We start from the raw sequence: 19,167 nt of genomic DNA, 5'->3' as shown, positions 1-19,167 counted from the left end.
TTCAGTCTCAGCTAAATCATCAGTTCTCTGGGATCCCAATGTACTCCCTGTACCTTGCTCACAAGAGCTTACACACAGTATGGAAATTGCTTGTTTACTTGTCTCTTGCCTGGGCCAACCCCCTCCCCCGTCCAGACGATAAGCTGTGTGATGGCAGAAGCTATCTCTCTGAGGTGTCACTGTATCCCATGGTGCCTAACACAGTGCATCGTACACAGTAGGTATTTAGTAAGTGCATGACAAATACCTGAGTAAGTAAATGGACAAATGCTTTGAAGGTAGATTCGGCAGGATTTGGTGGCCATTTGGATGTGAGGGATGAAGGAGAGAGGTAATAAATTCTGAAAATTGAGAAAAGGATGGTAGTTAATGAAATGACGACTTCAAGGGGAGGCTATTGGAGTGGAGGAAGATAATAGTTAATGTAGGCCATTACACTTAGATTAATTTCATTACTGATATCCCTCCCTAAATGTGGCTGAGAGATCTCAAAATATTTTGGTGACTTCAGCTTTGACCTTTTTTTCTCTTTAAGGCTTTTTGGGTTTTTACTTTTAAGTCGTGAGGATAAAGATGCTTTAAAGTACAGGGAAATTGAGACCACTACTTTTTTGAATAAGCGCATTGCTGTCGTGCCATATTGGATCAGAGTAATCATGCATGTACCCTGCAGACAGACATTCACACCAGCTGCCTCCCACCTCTACATAACTGAGACTTCAGAATTGGAAACTTTCCCACGAAAATGTCATAATTGGCTGAAAGAACACAGACACCCAGCCAGTTGCTGTTCTTGTTCATTGTGTGAGCCACCTCCTTCTCATTCAAACTGAAACAAAATGAAAGGGAGGAAGGAGAAGCTGGGCCACTTCTTTCACGCTCAACCTAGCTAGCCTATTTTTAGCCTTAGTCAAATCTGACACACAGGCAATAGTTCCGATTTTATCGCAACAACAACAACAACAAGTGCTAAAATCAAAATGTTAAAAATAAAACTTAGGTAGGGTTAAAGGATTCCATTTTTTACTTTCATACAACATGTGGAATTTTACAGCACTCCTACTGTTCTAGCCCTCTTATCTTTCCCTTTTCTCCATCATTTCTGAAGGTGGGAGGAAAAGAGGGAGAGATGGAACAAAGGAGGGAGGGAGGAAAGGAAGGAAAGAACCAGGCTAAAAAGCACAAGATGGCAGAGGTGACACAAAGCTCTGTCCTCAGATACTTCCAGAGGAAACATGAAGAGCTCTAAGAAACTAAGGAAGCTACTGTGTTCTGCACATCCACCCATGGCTTCTCTAATTTCCCTGATCAACTCATGTGCTCCGAAATAAACTTCAAAAAATTGTACCTCTACCTAAGCTTTCCTTCCCCCAAACTTCATCACCCACTCCATCACTCAGGTCTTTGTACAATTAAATAAAACACAGCAACAAACCAAGGTCACTAAGCTAAACCATTTACACCCTTGAGAAAAGGGGCAACAAGCTAATGTTCAGGGCTGGAGGAGAATAAGTGGTCATTGTTTCAATGTGGCTGTTATGTGTGGCTTCCTGTTCGAAATTTGTGCTTGTCTTCTGAACTCTCAGGCTTCCTTGTGGCTCAGATGGTAAAGAATTTGCCTGCAATGCAGGAGACCTCGGTTCGATCCCCGGGTTGAGAAGATCCCCTGGAGAAGGAAACAGCTACCCACTCCAGTATTCTGGCCTGGAAAATTCCGTGGACAGAGGAGCCTGGCAGGCTAAGTCCCTGGGGTCGCAAAGAGTCAGACATGACTGAGCAACTTTCACTTTCACTTTCTGAGCTCTCAGAGGGAACTGATTCATTTGGGCCAGAGTTAGCCTGATCTGCTAATATCACTTCAAATAAAGATATCTTGAACAATGTATATTATCTCTTTGCACCAGTTTTTTTCCTCTGGAAATAGCTCCTCCTTTACCCTGGTTGGATACTAAGATCCTGCATGCCATGTGGTCAAGTATAAGAACGGAGCATCCAAAGGGAGAGAGAAAGCCTTAGAGACTCTGGTGGTTTGTCAGGTTGAACTGGAATATAATCAGATTACAATAGGCCCAGTGTAGCAGGGGACATGCATCTGATTAGACTCCAGACTTTGATAACTGGTAAGAAAACTAGAACTCCCTCACTCTCTCCTTTTCTTGCTTCCTTTTTCCCCAGTAGTACTGAATAACTAAACTATGTGTTTTTTCTTTTTGTTCCTATAGAGGAACCTTCTATAACCACATGAGGAGCTTCCCTGGTGGCTCAGTGGTAAAGAATCCGCCTGCCAATGCAGGAGACATGGGTTCATCCCTGATCCGGGAAGATCCCACATGCTGCAAAGCAGATAAGCCCATGAGCCACAACTATTGAAATTGTACTCTAGACGCCGGGAACCTCAACTACTGAAGCCCACCCACTTTGAGTTCCACAGCAAGAGAAGTCACCACAGTGAGAAGACCATGCACCAGCAAGAAAAGTAGCCCCTGCTTGCTGCAACTACAGAAACATCCACGCAGCAATGAAGACCCAGCACCCCCAAAAATAAAAAAAATAAACCATATTACTATGTTCTTGGTAGCCCTGACATTCTTCCCCGTAACTAGCGCAATAGTTAAACCAAAAGGTGATCTCTTGGAGGCTAGTTTTGTATAACCAGGAGCCCTAGGACAACCATATCTTCTTCAGCAATTGCAGTGACCACACTATTATCACTTTCTATACCCTCTTTCTTCTCCTGAACTGGCACAGAAATTTTCAAGACTCTTCTCACCTAGATTTTATCTTCAAGATCCTCTTTGTTTCTCCCAATTAAATCAGGATTTTTCTACACTGCCACTCTAAAGCACGATTTCACCACAATGCTTTAGTCTTTTCTTCTGCTGTCTGCAAGGTTTGACTCAGATAAGACAGCATGGGTCTTCTAGTTGTATTGCTGCCTACCAAATTGCCCCACCATTTAGTAGCTCAGAACAACAAACACATTCTTTCACAGCTTCTGCATCAGGAATCTAGGCATGGCTTAGCAGGGTCCTCGGGCTCAGGGTCTCTCACAAGGCCAGGTTCAGGGGTCAACAGGGATGAAGTCCTGTCAAGTCAAAGCTTAACTGGGGGATGATCTGCTTTCAGATTCACTCTTGAGGTTGTTGCAGGATTCAGCTCCTCGGAGCTGCTGGACTGAGGCCTCCATCAATTCCTTATCATGTGAGCCTCCTCACAGAGGGCAGCAGCCTCATCTGAGTGTGTCAGAGAGCAGGAAAGAGCAAGCAAGACAGAAGCCAGTCACTTGCAACCTAATCTCAGAAGTAATACCCATCACCTTTGCTGCACTCTGTTCCTTAGAAGAAACTCACTAAGCTCAGCCTACAGTCAGGAGGAGAAGATCATACAAGACATGAATACCAGGATATGGGCATTATTGAAAACTATCTGAGAAGTTGCCCACAAGTATATTAATATACTGCTTGTCATCCAAATTCTAATTCCTAATGCTTCAAATTTAGTTTATAAGAAGGGTGGAGTGTGGTTATCATTTCATCATGTTTCCATATATCCAAACATTGATCTCTGTACACTGTAAATAACTTTTCTTTGTCAATGTGACAAAAAAGAGTGAGAAAAGGTACAAAGTTGTTTCAGTTCTTTCTTTCTGAATTACTGTTTCAATGAAATCTTTGAGGACTAAATTTCATGAATGTAAAATAACTTTTGCAAAATGATTTTAAAACTCTGTGTTCAAAAGACTACTGATGTTTAGAACAAACACAGTATAGTACATTATTGGATTCAAGTGCCTGCTTCAGGGACAGCTTTTTTTAAGTGATAAGGCTACTGCTCTGCCTGTTTGGGGAGTAAATTTTGATTGATCTTAAATAGAATTCTCAAAATTTTTCTTCCTCCTTTATTTTCATCTTATATAATTTCTACCAGGGGTACCCTGAGGAACACTAGTTATATAAGATGTGCCTCTATTTCTATGGTTAAATAAGTCTAAGAAACACTGTATATTTTATGAGTTATAATATACACTACTATAGTAAACACCCTAAGAAATCCAGCAGTAAAGAAACCTGCTTATTCCTAACTTAGAATTTCCTGAGCTTATACAACCTATAAATTCCTTTATGTGTAATACCCATTAACATTCTGTGAAACTAGAGTTCTGCTTTTTTGGGAAAATAGTGACTTAGAGTGCAGAAGGAAATAGCAACCCACTCCAGTACTCTTGCCTGGAAAATCCCATGGACAGAGGAGCCTGGTGGGCTGCTGTCTATGGGGTCTCACACGGTCAGAAACGACTGAAGCGACTTAGCAGCAGCAGCAGCAGCGCCTTAGAGCGAAAAACACTTGCTCCTAGCATTAGCATTCTAGTGAAAAGATACAAATGTGCAAATTCAGATGAAAATAGACAGTGATCCCTCTTGTAAACAACCAGTTCAAAGAGAAAACATCTTGGGAAAGATCCTTAAAAACTCTATAAACTCTAACTGTTATAATGGCAAGGATGCATAAAACATTAATTCTAAATGATATAGAACAGTCAAAAATTCACAATACTGCTTCCATTTTCAGGAACATCTTTTTGCCTATCATTATTCCATTGAAGAACAAAAAATTAGTATCAGCAACCTACTAAGAACTACTTATTTTTCCAGTGGGAAAATGTCTTTGCCAATATTACAGCCAGAAGTGGCATCCAAATTGTTCAGAACCTTTGATAAAGTAGAATCTGAAAATAAACACCTGTATCTTCAGAGTATGGTAACACTTCTTTTCTTTGCCAACTCATGAATAATCAGGTTCACCTTTCGTCCACTTGTAAAGGGCTGTTATGCTTATTTCTGGAGTTAATTTTGACTGATCCTGAATACAGTTGTCTCTTAAGATTTCCTTTCCTTCTGCAGAGTATACTTGTAAATGTAAATATGGTACCATATGGATTAAAGATGACTACAGTTTACTACTCCTCTCTTCAGGACGTGGAGTCTGTTTCCCCTCCCCTCCAGGCTGACCTGGACTTGTGACTTGCTTTGACCAATTAAAAATGCAGTGAAAGTGATATTGGTCCAGTTAGCATTTGCTCTTATTGTCTTAAAGCTAGACACTGTGCTGTGAAGCAGCTTAAACTAGACTGCGGAATGAGGAGAGTCCACACTGAGATGGCAAAGACTCTTTCATTGACCAAAGTTGAGTTAGACTCCTCAGAGTCCTCTTGCTGATTGGACTCTAATCTCGGGTTCTGTCCTTGGTCTGCTTAGTATGCTGCTGAGTCGCTTCAGTCGTGTCCGACCCTGTGTGACCCCATAGACGGCGGCCCACCAGGCTCCCCCGTCCCTGGGACTCTCCAGGCAAGAACACTGGGGTGGGTTGCCATTCCCTTCTCCAATGCATGAAAGTTTAGTTTTAGTAAGAATCATGCTGAGTCAGTTTATCAAGAATATTCCATGCTTGGTCTTTTATTGCCCAGGCTGCCTTCAGCAAGAATCCTATCAAGTTGGTTTAGCCAGTGTCTCGACCCCTGATGTTTCCTCTCAGTAACTTTCCATCCACTGACCTCGCAACCCTGCTCTGTGGCTATAAATTCCTACTTTTCTTGCTGTATTTGGAGTTGAGCCCAATTTCTCATCCCAAGTAGTAGTCCCCTTGAATAAAATCTGACTAGCCATCTTATAGGGCTTCCCTGGTGGCTCAGACAGTAAAGAATCTGCCTGCAATACAGAAGACCTGGGTTCGATCCCTGGGTTGGGAAGATCCCCTGGAGAAGGGAACAGCTACCCATTCCAGTATTCTTGCCTGGAAAATCTCACAGACAGAGGAGCCTGGCAGGCTACAGTCCAAGGGGATGCAAAGAGTCAGACATGACTGAGCCACTAACATAGCCATCTTAGACAAGTTTCAGGAATACATTGTCCTTTAACAAAGGATCCTTGACAAGTGGAAGAAAAGGAACAATCTTTGATGTTTCAGCCTCAGCCAAGCTCCTGGGTAAATGGTTCTCAGCCTGAGCAATTTTACCCTGCATTTTTGGTTGTCCTTTCTAGCACTGAGTAGGTAGAGGCCAAAGAGGCAGCTAAAATCCTGCAATGTACAGGATAACCTCCACCACAAAGAATTATCTAGCTCCAAATGTAATGCCAGACTTGAGAAATCCTATCCTAGCTGCAGGCAGCCATAAAAGTCACCATAGCATCACCATATAAAGCAGATTGCCCAGATGAGCCCAGCCAACTCACAGAATTGTAAGAAGTAGTACACAGCTGCTATTCTAGGGGGAGGTACTTTTGTTAAACTGCTGAAGAGGGGAAGGGAAGGAGTCACAGCTTGTAGTGTTTGCACCTGCCCAGGGTGCTCCTAGCATGGCCAGTTTAGACTACCAACATGAGCCATTGGATACAAGGCTAGAAAGAAGTGTGACAACTGGCTCTTTGAGTCACTAGGACTTGATTACACTGTAATAGGCAACTGAGGCTACATCTCACGTCCAATGTCTCTTTAGATCTGAGTTCTCGGCATAGGCTTTCCCATGTTCTATTGACTGTCTACTTCTCTCTACTCATATATGGTCTGTGATCACATTTCTGTTGGAAGCATCTTTAAATGAGAGAGACTGATTCTGGTCTTTCTGACTTGAGCCATTTTTTTACGCCATTAAAACTGTCAAATTGGGTTTAGTCAAGAGGCTCTCACAGAGGATCACAGAACTGGACTTTACTATAGAGTAATCCCACTGCACTCTAATCTGTAGTACTGAGGAGAATGGTCTCTAAACTGTGGGTTTTCTTTGTGAAACATGTCTGCTGAACAATAATGGGAGGAACCAGACAAAAATGGAAGCAAGGAGGGGAGATGACCATCTAGGCTGGCTTTGGGCTCATGATAAATCACGATTTTGTTAAAAAAATAAATAAATTTTTTTCCAGATGGCATTTCTTCTACAACGTAAGCCCAAAATATTATTTCCTAGAGCAGCCATTTCTCAAGTTTCAGGGTGGATACTGGATTTAGGTTCTAAACCTATATGCAGGTCAGGAAGAAACAGTTAGAACTGGACATGGAACAACAGACTGGTTCCAAATAGGAAAAGCAATACATCAAGGCTGTATATTGTCACCCTGCTTATTTAACTTATATGCAGAGCACATCATGAAAAACGCTGGGCTGGAAGAAGCACAAGCTGGAATCAAGATTGCCGGGAGAAATACCAAGAACCTCAGATATGCAGATGACACCACCCTTATGGCAGAAAGTGAAGAGGAACTAAAAAACCTCTTGATGGAAGTGAAAAAGGAGAGTGAAAAATGTTGGCTTAAAGCTCAACATTCAGAAAATGAAGATCATGGCATCTGGTCCCATCACTTCATGGCAAATAGACAGGGAAACAGTGGAAACAGTGTCAGACTTTATTTTGGGGGCCTCCAAAATCACTGCAGATGGTGATTGCAGCCATGAAATTAAAAGACGCTTACTCCTTGGAAGGAAAGTTATGACCAACCTAGATAGCATATTGAAAAGCAGAAACATTACTTTGCCAACAAAGATCCGTCTAGTCAAGGCTATGGTTTTTCCAGTAGTCATGTATGGATGTGAGAGTTGGACTGTGAAGAAAGCTGAGCGCTGAAGAATTGATGCTTTTGAACTGCGGTTCTGGAGAAGACTCTTGAGAGTCCCTTGGACTGCAAGGAGATCCAACCAGCTCATCCTAAAGGAGATCAGTCCTGGGTGTTCTTTGGAAGGAATGAGGCTGAAGCTGAAACTCCAATACTTTGGCCACCTCATGCGAAGAACTGATTCATTGGAAAAGACCCTGATGCTGGGAGGGATTGGGGGCAGGAGGAGAAGGGGATGACAGAGGATGAGATGGCTGGATGGCATCACCGACTCGAGGGACATGAGTTTGGGTGAACTCCAGGAGTCGGTGATGGATAGGGAGGCCTGGTGTGCTGCGATTCATGGGGTCGCAAAGAGTCGGACACGACTGAGCAACTGAACTGAACTGAACTGAAAGAGTTATTATAGGGCTTCCCTAATGGCTCAGCAGTAAAGAATATGCATGTAATGTAGGAGACATGTGTTTGACCCCTGAGTCAGGAAGATCTTCTGGAGAAGGAAATGGCAACCCACTCCAGTATTCTCGCCTGGGAAATTTCATGGCCAGAAAAGCCTGGCGGGCTACAGTTCATGGGGTCACTAGAGTCAGACACGACTTAGCAACTAAACCACCACCACCAAGAGTTGGTATAGTTGTGTGGTTAGGAAACTATCCTTGCAGCCAAATTTCCCAGATTTCAGGCTTGGCTTACTGTGTGACCTTGGACAACTTATTTGTGAAATAGAGATAATAATGGTATCTATTTCAGAGTTAAGGTAGATAACATTTGTGTAGTGCCTAGCACATAGTAAGTTCTCAATACATAAGAGCCATCATCATTTTTATTAGCAGAAGCATTTAAAGTTTGCTTTCATTGTTGCTACTCAAACACGTTCCTTTTAACTGAAAGTGCTATTTAACTTTTCACTTCAATTGTAAACAAGTTTTTTTTTCCTAAAAGCAGCACTGGTTCTAGGTCAAGGATAAACTGTTTTCAGCACACAACTTTAGTCTCATCCAAGAACAAACCACACCCTACTTCCTGTTGTGTGCAAATACGGGTACTTTAAAGGGACAGTCAAAACGAGGGACCCGTGCAGATGCTAAGATTGCTACAGAGCGCACTCTGGTGTACACAGCTGGAAACCAGAATGGGAGATTATAAGAAGCAATGCTTTCTTTGTCCAAAAGTTTGAAGTTGATTTGTGTGGGTATAGGAAGTTATAACAAGTTACTAGATAAAAAATAATACAATGAAAATAGTATTTTTGGAAGAATAGTCTGACAGTAACATTCAGGACTGACAGGATAGAAAAAGCGGTGGCTCAGAAGCCAGAAGAAAATCCACTGCACCATTTTGGGGAGGAGATCATGAGAGTTTGGGATTAGGAGGTCAACAGCGAAACCCAAAGGAAAGGATGTACATGACAGACATTTTGAAGGAAGAAATCATAGACCCTAAAGACAAAAGTCTTTGATCTTAAAGAAAGGCAATCTCATCAATATTTATTTGGTTTAGATTGATACCATGAATTCCAATACTCATTAATAAATTGGTAGCATATTCTACTCTGGGAAATCCCGTAGGATAAAAAAGAACCATATTACCATATTGTTTCGTTTGCTTTTAAAGATCAAAATTATTTTATTACTAATCAAGATTTGAAAGTTCTATGTAACGTTGGGCATTTTGCCATTAAAAGACTACTGCTCAGTGAGCTAGTTGTCTTTTGTACCAATTCTGGATTAAATCAATAGTCCCAATAATCTCAATTTCTCAAGACATTTTTAGGTTTCAGTCTTGAGATTAAAAAAGCACCAGACACTTCCTGCTCAGCCTTCTAGGTGATTCTATTTCTCAACCTAGTATCCAGAGAAGTAGATTTAACTACCCAACGTGTATTTCTCTGGTACCAATTTTATGCAAAGCCCTGTCATAGACGGATAGCAAGACCATTCATTTATAAGTCACAAAAGTGTCATCACCATATTATGAACAGGTAAAACAGAAGGAACTTTGGGTTTAGCTCATCTAATTTATCTTTGATTCATATATAGTATATCTTCTGCCTTTTGTCTATAGGTGATAATTTGATTCACAGTCCTTTCCATTCATCTTACCACATGGCTGTTTAGCCATAGATCAAATTACCAGATGATTCTTTTCTATAATGGCAACTTAATTTGCTTTATTTTAAAAATATTTACTGAACATATAATGAAGGTTTGTGCCAGATCCAAGTGCAGCGATGAAGAAACAAACCCAGTCCACTCTCAGGGAGCTCAGATCCTGGTGAGATATCTACAGATACTGTCTTCATTCTTATGTTTTTCTTCAAAAGGTCTTACAGAGAACAAAAAGATGTGCAACAAAAGAAAATGAAGTATATCAGTAGAAAATGAGAAAGACGCAAAGGGAAAGCAATGATGGACTCATACAACAGAGGTAGACAAATACATAAAATTAATACAATGAAGGCCCACATGTGTTTGCTAAGGATCCACCAGGAGTTTGGCTCTAAGTTTTTTGGCAAGCTCTGTAAAAGAAGAAACACAATGCACGGGTTCCACCAGATAAAAGCAATCAACTGCTCAGGAAACATAGCTAATCCTGATAGAAGGTCAAACAGAAAAACCCTCAAGGATCCTTCAAATGCAACACTACTGATAACCTGAAGAGCATCCTCAATAATATCCTTACAGCAAAGGAGTAGGTCTATTTCTTACAGCACTACTCAGTGTGTGCTGATGGCTTATCCTCAAAGTCCAGTTCAGTAAAAGCAATTTTGCAGGGGTTCACTTAAGCAGAAAAATTCATTATAATGTGATAGAAATATGCGTAAAGTGCTAAAGAAGAACAGAGGGGACACAACTGCAATTTCATTATTCAAACTATTGGAGCAGGAATCACTATTTTGAGGAGGAATCACTGTCATCATTGAGGAGAGATTCTGGGAACTTCAATTTCCAAAGGAAATATGCAAGTATTTTGCAAATACTTAACCTGCTTAACCTTCATTATGGATGGAATATTGTTTTAAAAGGCCATTCTCATTATGGTGAAGTTCACATTAAAAAAATCAAAACCCTGGAACTTCCCTGGTGGTCCAGGAGTTAAGAATCAGCCTTCCAGTGCAGGGGATGTGGGTTCAGTTGCTGGCCGGGAAACTAAGATTCCACATGCCATGGGGCTACTGAGTCCACGCACCACACCAAGACCTGACGCGGCCAAAAATAAATAAATAAATGTTTTGAAAAATCAAAACATGCCTTCAATGGAAAGATTCTCATTTTCTCTATAGTGTACATATCTCAGTTCACCTGGAATATTAAATATAATGAATAATAAATTTAGAATAAAGGAGTCTACAAATATGAGATGTGGATGCCCACAGAATCAATGAGAGGTTAGAGTTATATCAGGTTTATAGTAGGCTCCTTCAGAAATCTAAGACCACAGAGCAAAAGGAATTTGGGAGATAAGTTCTGATTCCATGCTAACCTGGATTTTTAAAATATGCATCTGCCACCCTGTCATGAGTTTGATTTCCACCTGATACTAGAAAAAGAAAGAGCAAACAGAAAAGGAAGTTGTCAATATAAAAGAAAGAATTAATACATCTGGTATCAAAGAGTCAAATTTCTAAGCAAATTCAATAAAAAGGGGTGACAAGATTTGTCTTGAAGGGAAAGGAAAGCAAAAAGAATGCAAAAGCATTTATTGTTGTTTTTATGAAGATAGTATTTCTCTTCAGTATTCAAACCTGTGTGAAAGGGGAGTAGTATTTTCCAGCTCTTTGTACCATGACTTGCTTCCTCATCAACTGATACAGGGCAGCCTGGGTGAACTAGACAAGTGAGTGGCAGAAAGACCTCCATAGCAAGGTGATTGGGACTAACATAACAAAAAATAAAGTGAAACTGAAAATCACTCAATAGTGTCTGACTCTTTGTGACCCAATGGACTACACAGCCCATGGAATTCTCCAGGCCAGAATACTGGAGCGGGTAGCCTTTCCCAAATCTCTGCAGATAAAAATAAGCAAAACAATAAAGATTGGCACAGATGAGAAATCTACTTGCCCACCACTAGTCAGAGAGCACTGGGAACCATTTGCATTGATTCTATTATTTCCCAGTACCTTTGATTGGCTGCCAAGATTACAAAATGATATTTAAGATCTGCATGCAGCAGGGCTTTTAAATACTAAGGTTGACAAATTTTTTTATGTGACAGAAATAAAAATTGAGTATTTCAAATCCATCTGCCACCCTGTAAAGAGGGTGGATCTTTCAGCTTAAGGATCTTTTGTTTGCTGAGCACAAATGAAGTCATCCTTGGTACTACAGACACTTAGAGACTGTATTAAGTGAGGGTGAGGAGGCGGGGTGATGAGATATATTTCTGTGCAGAGGGAGGGGAAAGGTGGGTGGGGAGGAGACCAAGAAGGGGAGGAAGATGGAAGTGTTATGCAAGGGAGAGAAGAGGAAAGTCAGGGAGCCAGAGACGCATCAGTTGTGGGGACAGAAGGGAGTAAATCTGGGGGAGAAACAAAATTTGAGGGAGAAGACTTGCCTCTTACAAGGAAATGACTTGCCACATAACAATCTGCCCCAGTCTCCATATACACACAAGACACAATATAAAACCTCGTGTACAGTTCAGTTCAGTTCAGTCGCTCAATCATGTCCAACTCTCTGCGACCCCATGAATTGCAGCACACCAGGCCTCCCTGTCCGTCACCAACTCCTGGAGTTCACTCAAACTCACGTCCATCGAGTCGGTGATGCCAATCCAGCCATCTCATCCTCTGTCGTCCCCTTCTCCTCCTGCCCCCAGTCCCTCCCAGCATCAAAGTCTTTTCCAATGAGTCAACTCTTCGCATGAGGTGGCCAACGTACTGGAGTTTCAGCTTTAGCATCATTCCTTCCAAAGAACACCCAGGAGTATCAGCCTCTAAACACTGGCTTCTGGGGTGGATTTCCTTTGGGGGAACCAACAGTCGTGTTTGATCCTACTTCATGGCTGGAATGGGGCAAGAACAGAAGTGGCCCTGAGAAGACAGGCACATCCATTTCCTAACTCTGACGGACCAGTAAAAATCACTGAAAAGTGGCAGCCATCTTTGTCTCCCCCTCACTCGCCCCGCTTCATCCATGAAGAGTCCAGATGCTGTGGATTCTGCGTCTCCAGTCTCCCGTAAGTAAACGCCCTTCCTTTCTATTCCCACCGCCATTTCCACTGTCTGACCTGCGCCGACTTCCGGAAGGGTGCAGTCTCTCCCAGCCCTCAATACCCGCCGCACTTCTCTGTAATTGACTTATCCCTTAGATCTGTTATAAATTATTTTTTGAATTATTTACGAACATACAGACTCTCTGAAGTACAGTGGCAGCTCTATGAGGGCTGGTTTTTCCTCGACTTTATAGATTTGACAATTTTAGGAAATCTTTGTGAAAGCAAAGGAGAGAGGAGAAAAAGGGAATGCAGAGGGCAGTGGAAGGGGATGGAATAAAATGAAAGGAGAGAGAAGGAAGGGTGCGGAAGAAATTTAGTAGCATCTTTTTATCTGGGGTGTATAATAGGTCTTCGGTACTAGTTTAATTTTCTTTCTTCTCAAAACAAGCTTTTTCATACTTTTTCTTTTTTTCATAACTGCATCCCTATTTTATTTGGAATTGGTAAACCACACACGTTTATACATATGCAAATATCAGTGTTTAGCCCCATATTTTCCTCTTACTCCAAGACCTCTTCTAGTTTGATTTTCTTTACAATCAATATTCTTTATTCTTAAGAAAGTAGGGTGGATGGTTTAGTCACTAAGTCATCTCCGACTCTTGCGACCCCATGGACTGTGTGTAGCCTGCCAGGCTCTTCTGTTCATGGAATTTTCCGGGCAAGAATACTGGAATGGGTTGCTGTTTCCTTCTCCAGGGGAGCCTCCTGATCCAGGGATCCAATGAAATCTCCTGAATTGCAGGCAGATTCCATACCAACTGAGCCACCAGTAGAAAAATAGACTAAATAATTTAGAGACTGTTCAAAAATAATTTTACAATGTACTTCATTTAGTTTCCCTGAGTATTGGAGGTATTTCATGAGAGCCAGTATGTTATATATTTCTAAAACAATTTTTTTCTCATTTCTGTGGCTCAGAAAAATCTGACAAGAACCTGCAGCTGCACTGGTTATAGTCTCAGACTGTGATTCCCCAGCCAGGTGCCAGGACAATGGCTATCTATTAATATCCTATGCCAGCTGTTACCTCAACATGTGGGATGCCCAGGCATTGGGGAGAAAGACTCTATTTTGTCTGCGGCCTCCCCTTACATTTTTGGTAAGAAATAAATTTTGCTATCAGTTTTGAGATAGCTTCTAATAAGTTAAAAGGAATAAATTATGTTTTATGCAATATATTTTTCATCCGATGTACCAATGATATATCTTTTTGGCCATCCTAATGTCTGCAGTAGACACGGGACACAGTATGCAAAAGTTCTTGGTGAAATGATGTATATAGTTTCACTCTAGTCTGCCATGGAAATCAAACCACCATTAAAGTACCCCATCTTCAGATATAATTGAACATAGTGAACAGGTAAAACATGAAACAGAAGAATATATTGGCAGCTAAGGTATAAGAGGACCAAGGGAATACGTGTAAAAGGAATCCGAAACAATAAATATGAGTGATACTTCAGTACTTCAGTTTTTAAAACTAAGGAACTCTCAGAATATAGCAAGAGGGTCTCCAGCTTGCAAATAGGCCATATTCACCATTCTTTCAGTTGTAAGTTAATGCCTTATTCATAAAAGCATGATGAATTATCATCTAAAATCAGACAGGTGGTAGAAACCAAAGTATTCTGTGTCAAATTTATTTTATCCAAAGTCATATAATCTTTTAAAAAATGTATATTAATATTTTAAATTATTTATTTGTCTTTTTGCTTTGCAGGCGTTCTCTAGTTGTGGAGAGCAGGAGCTACTCGTTGTAGTTCAGGGGCTTCTCAATGCTGTGGCTTCTCTTGTTGCTGAGCACAGGCTCTAGGCATGCTGGCTTTAGTAGTTGCAGCATGCAGACTCAGTAGTTGTAGCACATGGGCTTAGTTGCTCCGAGGCATGTGGAATCTTCCCAAATCAGAGATCAAACCCCTGTCTTCTGCATTAGCAGAGTGAGTCTTACCCACTGATCCACCAGGAAAGTCCCAAAATCATATAATCTTATATTGGGAGGAGACATAGCAATCTAAGCTCTTACTGAGCCCTGGAATTCCTTCTACTGAAGGAATGTCCTGAAGCAGATGATCATTTAGCCTTAGGCCAACTCCAAACTTGCTTCATTTTTTAGCCTTTAACTTGAAATCTTCCGAGGACAATGAGCAAAGGCAGACTCCTTATTGGTCATTTTTGTTTCCCAGAAAGTTCCTTTGTATGTTATGGTGAATCTTGCATACTTATAATTTTTCTCCATTGATCATAGTTTTGCTCTTTGGAAGATTCTATGTTATAATTTGTGGAGAAATCTTTGAGAAGCTAGTTCAGTTCAGTTCAGTTCAGTTCAGTCACTCGGTCGTGTCCAACGCTTTGCAACCCCATGAATCGCAGCACGCCAGGCCTCCCTGTCCATCACCAACTCCCATAGTTCACTCAAACTTATATCCATCGAGTCGGTGATGCCATCCAACCATCTCATCCTCTGTTGTCCCCTTCTCCTCCTGCCCCCAATCCCTCCCAGCATCAGAGTCTTTTCCAATGAGTCAACTCTTCGCATGAGGTGGCCAAAGTATTGGAGTTTCAGCTTTAGCATCATTCCTTCCAAAGAACACCCAGGGCTGATCTCCTTTAGAATGGACTGGTTGGATCTCCTTGCAGTCCAAGGGACTCTCAAGAGTCTTCTCCAACACCACAGTTCAAAAGCATTGAGAAGCTAGAATGACAATTTAAGATATCCTAGGCCTGAAGAGTAGAAAATTAAGAGAGGTGAAATAAGATACATACGTATATATCTAATAGTGCCTTTTGAATCAAAGTAAATAGCATAACTCATTATTCCAACTTACATTCAAGGCATATGGTATATGGAGTTAAAATTTAAGTATTGACTCAGTGGTAAAGAATCCACCTGCAATGTAGGAGATGTGGGATTGATCCCTGGGTTGGGAAGATCCCCTGGAGAAGGAAATGGCAACCCACTCCAGTATTCTTGCCTGGAAAATCCTATGGACAGAGGAGCCTGATGGGCTACAGTCCATGTGGTTCCAAGAGTCAGACCCAACTTCGTGACTAAACCACCACCGCTACCCCCAAGTACAATGCTACACTGTCTCTAACTAGATTCAACTGTCATCACTCGATTTCTTATACTGTTCCAATTTCTGTAATCTCCCCAGCTTAAAACCAAGCAGATGAAAGGCTTTGGGAATAGGAGACAACGGGAAATAATTTTTCCAAGAATTTTTTTCCTTAAAAAAATATTAGGGAATGGCGTTTATTTCTGTTTAATTCTTAGCCCAATAGACTTGATGTTAGAATTGGTCACATAAAATCAGAGAGGCCTTGGGAGACATCTGCATCACTTCAGCCTCAGGCAAAACTTTAGACTTTACAAACAACACCCTGAAACTCTACCACTTCCCCTGCATCTGAGGTTAAAAGCAAGTGCTTGCCCCCATTGCTCTAGTTAAGATCTTATCTTCTGTTGTTTTTCTTCCTTTGATAGGCTGCCCTGGGCCTAAGAGAAAAGAGCTTTGATATTTGCTTTGCTCTAGGCTCAAACTAAAAAGAAGACCATCAGGAAAATACAGTCACACACACACACACACACACACACACACGCACACACAGACACACACACATGCACACACACATACACAGCATTAATCTGCTGCATTTCTAATACTTCTTCCTAGTTTGTGATGGATAAATCACAATGTCCTCTAACTGCTTTGGGTTTTTATAACCATAACTTTATAAAGAAGTTTGTTTACTTCAAATAATTAATTTTTTCTTCCTCTAAACAAATTTTGAAAGGGATGTAGTTTCCACACTGTAGATTAGTTCTCTTGTAGGTTACTAATATGATAAATTCCTTTTGAACAACAACAGAGCGTATATTTCTATCACATGCTTCAAAGAATAGAGAAGACTGAGTTCTAGAAAGCTGGAATACTTTCTAGAAATGGGCACATTTTTGAAACCAAAAGGCCAAAAAACCCAGGTTATGCTGGGAAACTTTGAGATGTTTAAAAATCATTAGAATTGGCAGAATATAGAAATACTTATTTAAATGCAAAATAGTTTTTTTGTTTTTACCTTGTTAAGGTCAGTGAAAGACGGTTCTCACAATTGTACAACTGTTAAAAAATTAAACTATGTATCATCTACTTTCACAGTTATTTACCGAATTTAATCTTCAAAACAAGCCTGGAGGCATTACTGTCCACATGTTTGCAAATAAGGACACAGGCTGAAGGAGGAAGAGCTGAGACACACTCAATATTCCAGGAGCCAAACTTGAGATCTCAGAGTCAGGTGTGTCCATCACAGCATCACTGTTCCACTGATCTCTGGATTCACTTTTGTCTGCTACTTCAAATGCAAAGCACCCTTGCATTTGCTTTCTAGATAATTATATTCCTAACATCGTTTACTTAGTAAATCTTGAAATTTTTCAAATGGTGCTTTATTCATGGATTGAGTATACCAGGTCCTTTATAGGAGATTTCCAAAAATAAAAAATTAATTGGAAGAGATGACCTATGAGTTTTAATTTCAAAACTAGTAATTCTAGGGATGTCCCTGGTGGTCCAGTGGTTGAGACAGTGATTCCACTGAGGAGGCACAAGTTCCATCCCTGGTTGGGGAACTAAGATCTTGCATGCCACATGGTGTGGCCAATAAATAAATAAAATGGTAATTCTGTGAGATTTTACAGACACACACACACACACACACACACACACACACACACAGCAAAGCAATAAACACAGCCAGGTATATTAGGGTACTTGAGAGTCCTACTTTGAGCAGTACAGAGTCTGACCCTTAGACCAATATTAAAATGATCTGAAAATTTTTAAAAATAATCTGTGAGAGCCTCACCCCAGAGACTATGATTTAATTAGCCTGACCAAGATCTCCCAAATTAGGTTTTTCTTAATCTTCTAAAAAGAACTTCTTTAAAGATCTTTGTGTCATTCTAATGTGCACTCAGGAATAAAGACTACTGGTCTGGGTGTATTGAGGTATATCTGTGAGGAATTTGGAGAATGGAAGTTGGGCAGATGACAGTTCATGCTTTCTCTTCTTGAGAGTCAATATTTCTGCTTCCATTAAAGAGACTGTGGGGATAAATGCCACCAGAGGCATCCATTGGTATTCCCATTAGTCTGGGAAGGCTTTTAAAAGAGATGAGGCTTAAGCAGAATTTTGAAAGAGAATAGAGCATAATTTGATTATTATAAGAATAGAGGAGCCAAGATTAGGTCAGGGAGTTAGACATGTAAGCATGAATTATGTTCAGAACCGAAACAGAGCTTTTAACTGAGAACAATTAAGGATTACCAAGAAACCCATCATCAAAATTTTGTTTCTTCTAGGCACTCAATAAATAGTAATTAAACTTCATTGTTATTGAATTGAAATAACCTTAATGGAAGATCATTAAGTGGCTCAGATTAAGTTCTATATTTATCACAGTATCTGTTTAATCCTGGGTCTGCTCTCAGAGATTTAGGAATATTAAGACCCAAGGATCATGCTCTTCACTCTCCCTTCCTGCTGCATACTGTCTTTATTTGAATGGAAATGCAATCTATTAGTAATTTCTTATTTTCAGCAGACCAAATGTTACCCTGATTACATTGAGTGAAAGATAACTCTGAGAGCATATAAAATTTCCCAATATCCCCAAACATAGTGGGTAGCTGTTAAGAGTTCTATGATGATGGTCCTATGACCATGGGGGAAAACAGATATTTCAATAAAATATTTTCACTATAGAATCTAATAATACCATTAGAGTTATACTTAGTTCCCTTTTAAAAATTGTGAAATATTTATCATTCTGTCTTAAATATTAATTTTGTTTCCAAGAGAGAGTAGAACCACCTATGGATAGTTTGTGAGATATATAAAGTAGCTATTCACTGGCTAATTAACTGAGAGTGAAATTTTAATGAGACTTGCTTGAAAATCAAGCATGACCTTCCTGTACCATCTTTCCTTGTTGCTGTTGTTTAGTCACTAAGTCATGTCTGACTTTTGCAACCTCATGGACTGCCAACACCTTGATTTTGGACTGGCTTTCCTGTCCTTCACTACCTCCGAGAGTTTGTTCAAACTTATGTCCACTGAGTCAGTGATGCCATCCAATCATCTCATCCTCTATTGCCCTTTCTCGTCCTGCCCTCAACTTTTCCCAGTAGCAGGGTCTTTCCATGAGGATCAGGCAGTCAGTATCTGTAGCTCCAATAGAAAGCAGTTATCAGCAGTTGTCATCAATAGATAGCAAGACATGGCTGGATTAAACAGAGCATCCTTATCATCTTCCAGTGAAACATGGGATAAGATATGC

This window comes from Capra hircus, chromosome 9 (genome assembly GCF_001704415.2).
Source record: "Capra hircus breed San Clemente chromosome 9, ASM170441v1, whole genome shotgun sequence".
NCBI lineage: Eukaryota > Metazoa > Chordata > Mammalia > Artiodactyla > Bovidae > Capra > Capra hircus.
The sequence above is the reverse complement of the archived record's forward strand: the minus strand, read 5'-3'. Positions refer to the sequence as shown.